This window comes from Mauremys reevesii, linkage group 1 (assembly GCF_016161935.1).
Source record: "Mauremys reevesii isolate NIE-2019 linkage group 1, ASM1616193v1, whole genome shotgun sequence".
Classification (NCBI taxonomy): Eukaryota; Metazoa; Chordata; order Testudines; family Geoemydidae; genus Mauremys; species Mauremys reevesii.
Window position 1 is genome coordinate 126,523,556 of NC_052623.1, and position 14,583 is coordinate 126,538,138.

At 45.5% G+C, this 14,583-nt stretch overlaps 1 protein-coding gene and 1 long non-coding RNA gene across 5 annotated transcripts in view; one reads left to right on the forward strand and one right to left on the reverse strand.

The window, feature by feature from the left end:
• PLCXD1 (phosphatidylinositol specific phospholipase C X domain containing 1) overlaps positions 1-14,583 on the forward strand; it is a 50,261-nt gene that overhangs the window by 3,930 nt on the left and 31,748 nt on the right. For 2 of the 4 annotated variants that reach the window (XM_039520725.1, XM_039520728.1), the window contains exon 1: positions 12,498-12,604. The gene's annotated coding sequence lies outside the window, so the exon portion shown is untranslated. Of the gene's footprint in view, positions 1-9,339; positions 10,565-12,497; positions 12,605-14,583 lie in introns of those variants that run through there. The other 2 variants (XM_039520726.1, XM_039520727.1) reach the window with 2 other exon arrangements.
• Positions 11,912-14,583, reverse strand: part of LOC120395914 — a 32,326-nt gene continuing 29,654 nt past the window's right edge. The window contains exons 2-3 of the long non-coding RNA XR_005592883.1: positions 12,345-12,574; positions 11,912-12,148 (exon numbers count right to left, since the gene is read on the reverse strand). This is a non-coding gene — a long non-coding RNA (uncharacterized LOC120395914). The remainder of the gene's footprint in view (positions 12,149-12,344; positions 12,575-14,583) is intronic.

The following is a 14,583-nucleotide window of genomic DNA, read 5'->3' on the forward strand; positions in this document are numbered from 1 at the left end:
TCTATGGCCTGTGTTATACAGGAGGTCAGAGTGGATGGTCCCTTCTGGTCTTTGAATCTACTAACTCTTCCCAGGTAGTGAACCAGGAGGGCTGATTCCAGGTGGGAGCTGCAGATTGCTTACCCTAGCCAGTGATACTGGGGCAAGACTAGAAATACCTTCCAGTGCTCTTGGGAGGAGAATCCATTCCCTCAATCCCGAACCCTCACAGGGGCAAAAAAGGAGCCCACTTGGAAGATGCCTGGACTCTATTCCCCACTGACCAGTCATATATTTTTGAGATACCCATCCAGTTTTCAGACTCATGGAGCCAGTGACTGAGGTCAGTGATTCTCCTCGCATGAGTAAGGGCTTCAGGATCTGGCTATCAGTGTGGTAGTGTATTTACAGGGAGCTCTGAATGTTTAGGGGTAATTAATTAGTTGAGCTGAGAAATACATTACTGTCCTACTCTGATTCCAATGGACTAATTATACAAAAATACTTTATAAGCAAAATAGTGAAAGATGGGTGTGCCATCGGCACATCTTCTATTCATATCCAGGGAACTAGAAAAACTTGCCCTTCAGCTTGTTATGTTTGGCCTTATTGTAGCTCCTCACATGTGCCAGTATAAAAGCATAACACGTGCTGACATGTTCATTTAAATCAGTATTATTATTGCCTATGTTCTGAATTGTCAGTTGCTTGCTTATTGTTTGCGTTTAGTTTTGCCAATTAAAACTTTATAATGAATATTGCCAAGGCACTTTGCACTTTGAATAGATGTAGATGTATGAACAAATGATCTTTCCCCAGTATAACTCAAAAGTCAGGAAAAATGTGATCAGGTTTTTCCAGAATAGAAAATGAAATCATTCTATCATCTATATATAAATTATCATCTAGGATTAAATTTATTTATAAACAATACCCATTGTTATCAGAATGTGGTGAAATCTATCCAGTGAAGAAATCTTCCCGGTACTACAGGAAAAGGATGGAATGCTCAGAAACTCCTTTGTATTGTACAGATCAGTCCAATTAAAAGGCAAGTGTCTGGGAAAGTTAATTTGTTAGAGCGAATAAATATGATAGACTCAGGTGGTGTCTGTTGAACCTATGCAGATTTGTGTGTAATGAACACTAGCGTGTAAACCCACTGTACAGGAACAGAACAGGGATATGGATATGAAGTTAAGAGAGAGCATGTGGGAAAAAGTGAGGAGGAAATCTGTAAAATCTTGTGGCTCACTAGATTTAACATGCATATTTCTTATCTGCATTATCTAATTTTAATATATGTGCAAATACTTAAGTCATTAGAGCTATGCTACAAAGTTTTGCAAAGTGTGCAAAATGCTGACAATGAGCAGTTTTTGTAAGACCTCTTCTAATAACACACACAACCAGAATTGGGCATTTAGTGTTTGCGTTGAAAGAACAGTGGTATCATTTTTACGACTGTTGCTGAATACACAGTATATGTAGGAGACGGAGCATGAGTCAGTCAGATGTCTGTGCACATTGATTTCTGTCCCTTAGCTCGTCTCCCAGTCACTTGGGCTGAGTTCAAGCTGGGGTGCAAGTGTCTGCTCCTAGCTATGACCCCGGTGGTGCTGGAACAGTTTTTATAGTGGGGGTTCTGATGGCAGAAACCATGTATTTGGGTTGTTATTACTACTTCAAGCCAGGTACCCCTTGTTCCAGCACCTGTATGACCCCCCCATGGTATATAGAACAACTGCAGCTTCTTTTAGTGGACTTTTCCCCATAGTACTTGAATAATGGGAGAACTGTTCATGGCTTATTTAATAGATTTTGCTTAGTGCAAGAGACACTATGCCACATCTAGGCATCAGTACAGTCAAAATAAAAGCCAGCCTGAAACTTCAAACAAAACTTGAAATGAACCTGTTTTATGGCTTAAAAATGTCAACTGTATTTTTTTTAATGCCGTATCTTGAAGCAGTGAAGCTGGAAATAGCATGTGAGTTCCTGTGTACTTGTTCAATTTTCTGCCCAACTTTGCATGCCCATAAATTTTCAATAAGTATTAGGGATGTGAAAAATTAATGATTTCTGGATTATTCTGGATACTAATTACAGTTCTTTTCCGTCACATAATGAATACTAATTGGGAACATCAATAGCATCTATGTCAAGAACAGCACAGAAAGACTGACTGGTTCTAAGCCAGGGGTTCTCCACCACAATTTTTTTGGTGTCCTTCGAGTGCGGCCACCAAATCTTGCTGGTGGCCGCTATGACAATTTCCCCTAAAATAATTAATTTAGGAAAAACAAATAAATATGCACATATACATGGCCAAAAGTTATGTATGTAGGGTTTTTATTTGCACACTCGTACAATAATGTACAGTTGTCTTTATTCTTTACTGGACCTAAACAGAAATAGAAACACAAATAAGGGGTTTTGCATGTTCTTGTCTTTTTTTGTTGGTGGTGCTTTTTTTGCGTTTTTGGTTGTGCTTTTGGGGGTGTTTTTAGACTTGCTAGCTAGTAAGTCTGCTCTTATGACAGGTGATGTTTGTATATTTGTTAATATCACTTTTCACAGCAGCAGACTTGTTATCTAGTGCTGAGGCAGTGATGAGTGATATTTACAAACATACACATACCACTTTTCACAGCAGACTTACTCACCCCTTGGCAAGCTGGAGGAGGTGAGTAGGGAGACAGTGGGGTCCAAAAGTGATGCGGTGGATTAGTGAGGGGCTGGGGACAGCAGTGGGGCCCAGTGGTGATGAAGGGGGTGGTGAGCCCAGATGCTGGGGAAACAGAGCCCACCACTGCACTGCCAAAACCCAGAGCCCAAGCCCCATGGTCAGAGCCTGTGGCCGGAGCCTGCCACCTGCCACCCGCCACTCCAGGCCTCTAGCTGGAAGTCTGAGCCCCACTGTCCCCGGGAAGGTGGGGAACTCGCTCCAGCTGTCTGCTCCTCTGGCACTTGTGGCTCCAAAAGGGGGCAGGCCCAACCCTGCCTTGCCCCCCAATCATTGCCCAGGAGGCTGTGGCTGCAAGAAAAGCTCTGGGTGGCCACATGTGGCCACAGTGGCCGCATTTGAAAAACACTGTTCTAAGCAATGACCATCCAAACACATAGGCGCCAACTTTTCCCGGCGTCAGTGGTTGCTCGCCCTGGCCCATCCTCAACTCCACCCCTGCCCTGCCCCCTCCTGCCCCTGTTCCAACCCCTTCCTCAAAGTCCCTGCCCCAACTCCGCCCTCTCCCTGCCCCTATTGGACTTCTTCCCAAATCTCGGCCCAGCCTTTTCCTCGAGCACGCCGCATTCTTCCTCCCTCCCAGCACTTGCTGCCGCGAAATAGCTGTTTTGTGTCAGCAAGCGCTGGGAGCTGGGGGGAGAAGTGGGGATGTGGCACGCTCAGGGGAGGAGGCAGAGGTGAGCTGGGGCGGGGCTGGGAGCTTGGCTGCCGGTGGGTGCAGAGCACCCACCAATTTTTCCCCGTGGGTGCTCCAGCTCCAGAGCACTCATGGAGTCGGTGCCTTTGCTGAACATACAAAGTAACATAAACACAGCAGCCTGTAAGTGGTTATATATTGTAAACTACCACTGGATGTCAGTGTAGCAAGTGATACTTTTTCAATCTCCTCATGACTTTCAGAGTGGATTTTGGTGGATACTTTCTTTCCTCTGATTAGCCCTTTATTCTGAGAGACGGAAAGGATCTTCTCTCATGCTGGGTTTCTCTGAAGGATAACCTAGTATCCTAGACTCAGCACATCCTGGATTCAGAACAGGGGATGAAAATGGCTTTATTGGTGCTGATGGATGATGATCTGCTGTGAATGGATAGAGGGCAGACATTCATTCTCATCCCCCGGACCTCTATGCAGCATTCAGTGTTGCTGACTATGAGATACTGCTGTCCCACCTGAGAGAGTGGCAGAGGTCCAGGGGACTATGCCAGAATGGTTTAAGTCCTTCCTGGAAGGACACAATCCATGACTAGTGATAGGAAACTATACCTCCACCACTAGAGCCCTCATTTGTGGAGATCCACAAGGATTAATTCTCTCTCCAGTCCTATTTAACTTCTACAAGCAGGTGAACTGGTCAGGTGACATGGGGTTAAGTACCAGCAATATTCAGGTGACACACAGGTTTACCTGACCTTCATCACGTTTGTCCACACTGCTACCACCAACATGACCCAGTGCTTGCATGAGATCAGCTCTTGGATGAAGAACAGCTAAGTGAAGGTGAGCCCAGTGAAGACAGAGGTACAGCTGGTGGGCAGAGGAAAGTACTTTGAAGAGCTTGCAGCTGTTGGTTGAAGATATACCCCCACAACTGGTCAATTCACTCCAGAGTTTAGGAGTGCTCCTGGGTTCCTCACTGATGCTAAGCTCTCACATAGTAGCATGCACAAGTAATGCTTTCTACCCTTTCCGTTTGGCTAGGAAACTCCATCCCAAACAATGACCTGGCATTGGTTATTTACACCTTTTGGCTGGAACTACGGCAATGCAATATACCTGGGCATGAAGCCACCAGCCTTTAGGAAACTCCAGCTAGTACAGAATGCAGCAGTGCTTCTCCACAGCAACACAGGCTACTGCAAGAACATCAGACCTGTTCTTCATTCTCTACACTGGCTTCCCTGAAAATATTGAGTCAAGCCAGTCCTTATCTTCAAGGCACTCAAGGCCCTGGGCCCAAGATATTTAAACAATTGCCTAAAGCTCCAGATAGAGACCATGGCCAACAGCTCTGCTCCTCAGGCACAATGGAGCTTTCTACCATAAGAATAAAGCTTGGCTGTGCATGAGACAGAGCTTTCTCAGAGGCTGTAGAAAGAGCTCCCACAGGAAGTAAGGACTGTTACAGACCTTCCCACCTTCTCCTCAAGTGTGAGGCACACTTTTTCAACCTTGCCTTCCCTATCAAACCTAGAACAGTGTGTATATTAAAAAACAAAACAAACCTAAAACCAAAACCCCACCAAAACACAACACTATGCTGCACATACAACTCTTCCCCTGGGATTAGAGAAAGAAAGCAGCCCACCTGTGACAGTTGTTAGTCGTGTTGCTTAATGCACTACTTGAAGGTGTTCAGATACTAAAGTGATGAGGGCAGTATAAAAACCAGTATAGACTAGGGGCTTGGCTACACTTGCAGCTGTACAGTGCTGGGAGTTAAAGCTGTCTTCGTACAGCTGTGTAGGGAAAGCGCTGCAGTGTGGCCACACTGACAGCTACCAGCGCTGCAGTGTGGCCACATTTGCAGCGGTGTTGGGAGCAGTGCATTATGGGCAGCTATCCCAGCGTTCAAGTGGCTGCAACGTGCTTTTCAAAAGAGGGGGATGGGGTGGAGTGTGACAGGGAGCGTGGGGGAGACAGAGAGAGTGGATTTTTGGAGCTGATACTGTGTCAGCTCCCTGCCTTGCAAGTTCTAAGGACTTGAAGATACACAGCACCAACCTTCAATCATTTTAAAAGTTTTGACCCTTTTCCCCACCCCTCTTTCATTCACTAAATGCAAATAGCCTTCAGACCAGATAAGCAGCTGCTCCAAAACGGACCCCCACCTCCCCCCACCGGGCTGCTTCTCTCCTCAAGCAAACACTAGCTGTGGACATTCCAAAGGGATCCCTCTGCCTGCCTCTGCTCGAGCAAACAGTAGCTGTGTTTGTTTTTTAGATAAGCAGCTCCGGGAGCCCCGAGTTCACAACAAAACAAAGAGTGTTATCTTTACTTAAAAAGCATTATGGGAAGGTTCCAGAGGTAAGTTACAGCGTAGTAAGATTAATCACTGTTTACAATGGCACCACAGCGCTGCAAGAGCAGCGCTATAGTCGAGTGGAGTACAGTATAGTCGTGGAGTACAGCCAGCGCTGTAGCCAGGGAGATACGGCGCTGTATGTGCCTTGCCAGTGTGGACGGGGAGTAAGTTACAGCACTGTAAAGCCACCACCAGCGCTGTAACTCTCCAGTGTAGCCAAGCCCTAGTAGAACAGAGCTGCTGTGTAAGAAGGGAGAGTCCCACTTCACTGTGACTTCAGAGCTCCTTGATAAGCTACAAAGCTCTGGAAAACAAAAGATCAAGTTGATGCTACTCCCTTAGGCCTAGTGTTTACTTTATCTTATGAGTGAGTGACCTGCCCTCCTCCTCTCCCACTTTGGTTCTCTCCTCCGAGGGCTTGTCTACACTTGAAACACTACAGTGGCACAACTGAAGCACTTCAGTGTAGACAGCGACAAGAGGGGGTTCTCCTGTCAGTGTAGTTAAGCCACTTGCCTGGGAGACAGTAGCTAGGTCAACAGAGGACTTATTCCATCAACCTAGTCCTGTGTACACTGGGGATTAAGATGGCTTAACAACGTCACTCAGGGGTGTGGATTTTTCATATCCCTGAGCAACGTTGCTGGGTCGACTTGACTTTTGAGTGTAGACCTCACCTGAGCCCATCAGCTTTAGTCCAGTGCCTCAGAATACTTTAATTACCAGAACTAGGCCAAGTCAAATGTTAACTGTCAAAGTCAATGTATTTGCTGATATGATGTAGCAATAGCCACTGCTGTCAATGGATATTGATCCCTGCTATATGAGTGGACCATCTGCAGCTCTCTTTTACTAAATCTGGCTACTTGAAAGAACATTGTCCCAATAATGACACAGACGAGTAACCCTTTTTGTGTAATTGTCTCCCCCCGTGATTGCTGGAGGGCTCTGGTCATCAATCTGTTTTCTAGTACTGGAATTGGTAGGGCACCAGCTGTACCTACAACTCAGAGGCAAGTGTTAAAGGTGCTTCAACTGCTGGGCCCAATGAGCTCTAGCACCGATGGGTCCCCCAAAACAGTCCAATAATTACCTCCAAATACCCTTTCCCCTTGGCCCCCAGACGCTGTCTCTGTGACCCACTCCTCACTAACCACCCTCCCAACTGCCACAGAACCTTCCCCCTTCAAAACTCATTGCAGCCAGTACTCTTAGCATCTTAGGGTTACCGCTTCACCTCGGAAGTACTAAGCCATTCATTTATCCCCAGACAAACAAACTATGCTCAGCTGCTTAGGCTTGCAGTTCTAGGATTCACTGATGCGCTAATTCATCAGTTTTCTCTTTCTCTTTTATCGCCAGGTCCTTTAACTCCAAGATTCGCTGATGTTGTTTCTCTTGTTCTGCCACATGCAGTCTCTACATCTCTAGTTTTGCAATTCCATCACTCTAACCCATCCTTCTGCTTTTTCTGTTCCTACGTTCCTTTCCCAAAATAAGCAAACAGAAAGTAACAAACTGGTAACTTTCTCTTTGACTGTTCTCAGCCACCACACTTAAAGTCTCACTTAAAATCTCTACACCACCGTATGAAGAGCAAATCTCACTCAGATCAACAAGCTGTGCATTTCACCCTGCTCGCTGTGCCACTGTGATGGGGTACCTGGGGTGCAACCAGGACTGTGGGAGCACTGAGCCCTCTGTCCCACCAACCTGGGATATCCCTCTCACACTGTGATGTTGCTGTCAAATCACAATCCTCTGACAGGCACTGCACTTGCACAGACATCCACAGGCAGGGATACACCCAACTGAGTTACATGAATGATCTCCCAGCCACTCATGAACCATCAATAGGGAGACTCCAGCTAGTTCCCCCCAGCTCCTCAGCCTTGCATCCCAGAACTATACAGAAGCCTGACCCGTGTACGTTCACCACTCCCTCAGTATGGAGACGACAACACACCAGCCTTTGTCAACTGAGCTGAGATGTCCCAAGCACTTGAACCAAAACACACTGTTTTAGGTAAAATATAAAATAGGGTTTATTAACTACAGAGAGATTTTAAGTGATTATAAGTTGCAAGCACAGAGATCAAAGTTGGTTACTAAAGAAATAAAAATAAATTCACAGTCTAAGTTCTACAAACGAAGCAGGATTGGAATCAAGCAGTGTCTCAGCCTGACAGATGGAACAAACAGCTTACAGATCTTCAATATATGGGCTGGGACTTGCCTTCCAGGCTGGGCCCACCCTTCCCCAGTTCAAAGTGTTTGTCCTCCAAACATTTCTTCCAGGTGTTGAGTTGGGGGCAGGGGGAAGAGAAGCCAAATGATGATGTCACTTTCCCTCATTTATACTTTCTTCCAGCTTGCTGAAAAGATCTTTTGCTATGATGTGGGGATCAGGCAGTCCCCACTGGTCAAGCAGTCTCCATTGTGTATATGTGCTCTCTCTGAGAAGTTTCTGGGATGGCTGTTGTTTTGCGAGTGGATTCCCTTTAATGGGCCATCAGCATGTCTGGCTGGTCCTTTGTTGCAATTAAAAGGTTGGCTGTGGGCGTCTCCCCACTCCAAACATATTTCAGTAACACACTGCAAAACGTCATAACTGCCCATACAAGGGTAGCACATACAATCTAACAGGATATTAATGTTCAACAGCTCAAAACTTCTAAAAAGATACCTCACAAGGCACACTTTGTACAAAACATGTCATACTTGTATGCCAGTGGTGAATATGGGTTCCAGGGTGGTTCTCTGAGGTACAGCATATTACCTAACACAAGCTTTGCAAAACCCAGAACTTCACAGTTAAAGACTGTTTGGATTTTTTAATATTTCATTTCCATACCTTACAGCAGCGGTTCTCAAACTGTGGGTCGGGACCCCAAAGTGGGTTGTGACCCTTTTTCAATGGGGTTACCAGGGCTGGCGTTAGACTTGCTGGGGCCTGGGGATGAAATCAAAAGTCTGAGCTCCACTGCCCAGGCCTGTAGCCAAAGCCTGACAGCTTCAGCCTTGGGCAGTGGGGCTCCGGTTACAGTCTCCACTTGCCCAGGGATGAAGCCTTAAGCTTTGGCTTGATGCCCCCTCCCAGGGGGGGTGGGGCTTGGGCTTCAGCTTTGGTCCCCCTGCCCGGGGTAGAGGGGCTTGGTCTTTGGGGGGTCTCCTTCTTCCTGGGGTTGGGTAGTAATAATCGTTGGCAGAAGGGGGTTGTGATGCAATGAAGTTTGAGCAACCCTGCCTTATAGTATGGAAAAAGGACCATCAATCCTAAACATTTCTTTTAAAAACCTACCCATTGCACCACATCTATTAAAGAGTTGCTTCTTTGCCACTTTTCGCTTAGCTTGACAGTGTCTGAGACAAGATCAATCAGGACAAAAAAAGGTCTCACGCAGCAGCATAATTTATTAAGGGACTCTTTTAAATTACTTTTAACTGGGACAGACTTATTTGTAAAATTTCAGAAAATCCATTCATAATTCAAAGAGTAAGTGGTGCAATGGGGAGGAAAATAAAGTGTATTCTTCACGCACAATAAAATGGTTGAATCCCTGCTCTAAGTGGAAAACTCAAATCAGCTTTAACTATGGAGCCGTGATGGATGCCTACATAACTAACAAAATAGAAACGTTTCACTCAGATACACAGACATAAAGCATCTTTCTGTGTCCATCAACTCACTCTTTGATCCCCTTGTAGCTCCCTGTCTTGTCTGTCAGCGCCATAACTTCCTGTTATTGAATGCTTCAAAAAGTCACCAACTCCTCCTGAGTTCCTTTTTGTCCAGTATTTCTAATTCCACTATTAATCACTTTAATTCAGACATTTTTTGCAACCAAAGCCAAGAATCTGGACTTTTTTCCTCCCACAGCTTCCTCATCTGTAAATCTGCTTATCATGATCTCTGCAATATTACCAGAATTCATCCTTATCTTGACCCTTGCTCTCTTGAAATACTTTGTCGTTGCTTAATCACTTGCTGATTAGTTGCCTATTATTCCTTCTTTTATGGTTGTTCTAAATCCTTAGGGCCAGTTTGTGATCTCACTCATAGCAATTTAAATAGGAGTATCTCCATTGACATCACCAGTGTCACTCCAGAGAGAAGAATTCATGCCCTTTACTTCTTAAATTTGAAAGTGTCCAGACAGCTGTAGCCAGATTTCCTCTAGCATGGAGGAACCTAGCTGTCTATTGCTAATGCACTCATCACAGCCAACTAATTCTCTTCTCACCCATCCTCCATCACCGTGCCTTCCTATGAAGTCTCTGAATCAAATTTAACTTTCTTTTCCTGATTATTAAAACTCTCCACGGACTCTCCTTCCCCCTGTATCGCTGACTTCATATCTCTCTGCGCGCTATACAGTCACCTCCTCCTTTGCCATCTGTCTCCTCTTCCCCTAGTGATTTCTGAGTTTCAAATCTTATTTTAAAAAAATTCCCGTTTGCTTTTGTGCTCGATGGACCCTGCACTACCCTCCCGATTGTTGGGTTCATCTGCTTTCCATCATAAACCCCCCCACTAGTGATAAATTTGGTTAACGGGCTACTGTGGGCAAGGTTGGCCCCTCCTCTCTAGCCTTGTCAGTCATGTCAGGGGTGGAATAACAGTTTAAAAGGCCGTTGTTCAAGACAGTTGTTGGGCAGCTCTGGGAGAAAGCAAACAGCAGCTCTGAAGAGGGGCGCCTGGAAGGCTTCAGAGAAACTGCCCTCGAGAAGCTCACCCACTGATCTCCCCTGCGTCTACAAGCAGACAACAGACGCTGATATACTGGACTGGCAGGATAGGTTCAGCAAGCCTCAGGTGAGCTGTTAAGCAGTCGGTACCACTTTCCTCTACCCCTTCCAGGCAGGGCCGGCTTTAGGAAGTGTGGGGCCCAATTCGAACAGTTTTGACGGGGCCCACACATGTAAAAAAAAACACGTGGGGCTTGTACTCACCGGGCGGTGCTCTGAGTCTTCGGCGGCACTTCGGCAGTGGGTCCTTCACTCGCTCCAGGTCTTTGGCGGCACTGAAGGATCTGCCGCCGAAGACCCAGAGCAAGCGAAGGACCTGCCGAAGTGCTGCTGAAGACCCGAAGTGCCGCCAGGTGAGTAAAAATTAAAAAGGCGCCTCTAGCCAGGGATGGGATTCGCACTGCGCGCGGTGCCCAATTCGGGAGAATTGGTGGAATAGGCCTAAAGCTGGCCCTGCTTCCAGGGGTAGGGAATCTTGGATTGTACTGAAAGGACTTGGAGAGTGGGAGCCAGGAGCCCGGTCCTCTTCAAGTGCAGTCAAACTGTTTGCCTCAATTTTGCATCACAGAGACTCCTGCTTATGCAGATTGGTGAGTGTGTGTGTGGGGGGGGTGGCTATAGGTTTTGCAGCCTCAGACAGCAGGTGGTGCCCATAAGCAACCCAAGAACTGTGACACACTAACTTGTATCTTTACTGCTTTTAAACATTTATTTTTTTTAACTCTTACCCTTCTAACTTCCACTTTCTGCCTTTGATAGCAGGGCTGAAAGTAACATTAAGCACTTACGGGTATGGGAGCCTGGCTCTGGGATCCTGCAAGAGGTGGGGCCTCAGCAGAAGAGGCGGGGCTGGGGGTCAGTCTCCCCCAGGCAGCCCATCAATGCTGCCTGGTTCATGCCCCTCCCCCGGACTCTGTCGGAGGCCTGGGGAGTGGGGAGGGGGTGGGCAAAAGGGGCAACAACATTAAAGTGCTGCTGTGGTAGCACTTTAACTTCAGCTGCATATGGGCTGGTACTGGTGGCCACTTCTTACTGGTACACTGTACCGGCCCATATCGGCCTACTTTCACCCCTGGCTGATAGTCTCCTTACCCAGCTTTAGAAAAGGGCTATGTCTCTGTTCCATGCCTCTGGAGCATTTTGTAATGCTCTGTATAAAGGAAGCTATATAAAAAGAAATGTCATTGTATTAGAACAGTGAAGTAGAGGCACTTTTAGAAATGTGCTTCTAAATTAAAATAACAAAAGCTCTGAATAACTCGTTAAGATCACCTCCCTCATCTGGGGACTAGACATTAAATGTATTTTTTGAATAGGGGAGCTTGCTACTGTATTCACTCCATTGAATACAGCTGATATCGCAGTGTCTCTAGAAATGGTGAGAAACATTTGTAACTAGCATGGTGGTTGCTAAACTTTACTGGTGAATCAAACTGGTTGTCAGTACATGTCATTCACCCACTATCTGTATATAGGTTGTCTATTTAGACAGTAAGTTCTTAGAGCATGGGACCTTCACTTCCTATGGCTGTACAATACCTGGATAAATGATGATAACATACATCCTAAATGTAGACATTGTAGAAGTTGGAGATGGGAAAGGAAATATTAGGTCATCTAGTTCTTCTGCTTGAAATGGAGACTGGAAATGCTGTTGGAAGATAAAGGTGATAATAATTAATAGAAAAAATAATAAAGTTTAGCTCTTATTCAGTCCTTTTCATCCTTACATCTTAAAATGCTGCAAAAAGTTTGTTAAATATTATTACTTTGTGTGCTGCTGGACTTCCTTTCCCTATTCCTTGCATGTACATTAATCATGAAGCAATACAGTGTCTCGTTCTTACATGTTAGACAGCTCCACGAACCTGAGGAACTTTTATTCTTCCTCCTCTCATAAAGCTGGGTGTCACTTGATTTGAGAGTGTGCTGCAGACTTTGACCAATCCCATAGCAGGGAGTGTGCTGTGCTTGTTTGCATTTATTTCCTGCTGTAGTCTCTGAGATTCAGTTCAGTCTTTTCACAGGGGAAGACTAGCTGCTAGAAAAGCGGAAATCATTTTGAAGAAATGAACAGCTGAAATGAAAACCAAATGATTTCATAAGAGTAAGTAAAACTAAAATAATCCCTTTCCCCTTGAGAATAAAAGTATAGTGTAACTAAATCAAAGAGCTGGAATTATTTGAATATATACTTCTTTTAAAAGCAATCTGTGAATTGGATTCTGAATTATTTAGACTCTTTCTAGATGTGGATGCTTTTGCTTGCGTGTTCGAGAGACAATTTATACTTAAGTGGCAGTTCACTTAGTTTATTTAAACATATTTTCCCCAATCACTACAGTATTAGTTTGTTCCTAAGAGGAATGGTGAACTCATGTTCATTGTTTCATCAGGAATTTCACAGGTCGAAGCATATAATATGTACTTCCAATATAAAGTACCCCACACCAGTGAAATGCTGCACCATCTTTTTTGGCCTATTGAATTTAGAAGGCAACGAGCTAAAATTATAATACTCTGTATTATATTTTGGTATGTTTGCATTATTTATTATGTTTTTGGAAATGTATCATGCATATTACAGATGTTTAATACAGATATTAAAATATTAATGAAACTGTCCATTATGTCTATGCAATTGTATACTACCTAGTCACTGGGTTTAATATTTATTATTTTTACTATGGTAACATCCACAAATTGCTTGGCACTGTCCACACCTCTCCTGTCAGACTAGAAATAAGACATTTTTTTATCAGTGAGGGTAACTAACCATTGGAACAACTTATCTAGTGGTGTGATGGATTCTCCATTGCTTTCCAGTCTTTAAGCAAGACTGGATCTCTTTATAAAAGATATGCTCTAGCTCAGGGCTGGCCAACCTGTGTCTCCGGAGCCACATGAAGCTCTTCAGACGTTAATATGAGGCCCCTTGTATAGGCACTGACTCCGGGGCTGGAGCTACAGGCGCCAACTTTCCAATGTGGGGTGTGTGTGTGTGCTCACAGCTCAACCCCTGGCTCTGCCATAGGCCCTGCCCCCACTCCACCCCTTCCTGCCTCCTCCCCTGAGCCTGCCATGCCCTCACTTCTCCCCACCAGCCTCCTGGACACCACAAAACAGCTGATCAGGAGGTTCAGGGAGAGTGGGGAGGCACTGATCGGTGGGGCTGCTGGTGGATGGGAGGCATTGTGAGCAGGGCAGGGGAGCTGATGGGGGGCTGCTGATGTATTACTGTGGCTCTTTGGCAATGTACATTGGTAAATTCTGGCTCCTTCTCAGGCTCAGGTTGGCCACCCCTGCTCTAGCTCAAACAGAGCATATGGGCTCAATGCAGAAATTACTGGGTTAGATTCTATGGTCTGTGTTATATAGGAGGGCAGACTAGATTATAATGTCCCTTCTGGCCTTAAAATCTACAGGAAGACATAATCTCTGCCTCAAAGTTCCTACAATGGAGGAGGGCCCTGATTCTGCCATGTGTTGCTCATGGGCTGACAAACTCCTGCACCTGTGCAAAGTTCCCCTGACTTCAGTGGGATTCTGTACTGCTAGACCCTTATGCAGGATTGTGGTCTAAGAAGACAAGCAACAGAGGAAGCGAGGAAGAGTGAAAACATATGTAATCCTTCTGCCCATCTGAGTTGGCAGCAACAAGGGCTGGGTTCAGTATCTAGGGGTTCCTTTTCAATAACAGAGTGCAAAACCAGCCTGAGCCCCCACCCAGTGATCTGGGACAATTACATACCACCCACCGGGCGCCTCTAAGATACAATACTTCCCCTCTCGCAAGCACAGAGTCTGAGTGTAGCAAAATCTTTTTAATAAAGGAGGGAAACAATGCAGCATTATGTTGGGGAAACACCATAAACAGGATTCATAACACAAACCATGAGCAAAAGACCCCCGCCCCAAGTAAGTTTGGCAGTATCCTTTTCCCCTCAGGGTCTTAAGTCCAGCAACCCCAAAATCACCCAAAAGTCCAACAACCCAAAAGTCTCTGTCCCTGGTCAGTGCAGCCTCAGACTTCAAACGTTTATCTGCAGAGTTTTACCTCCCAGCCCGGGGGGGGGGCGGGAGGGC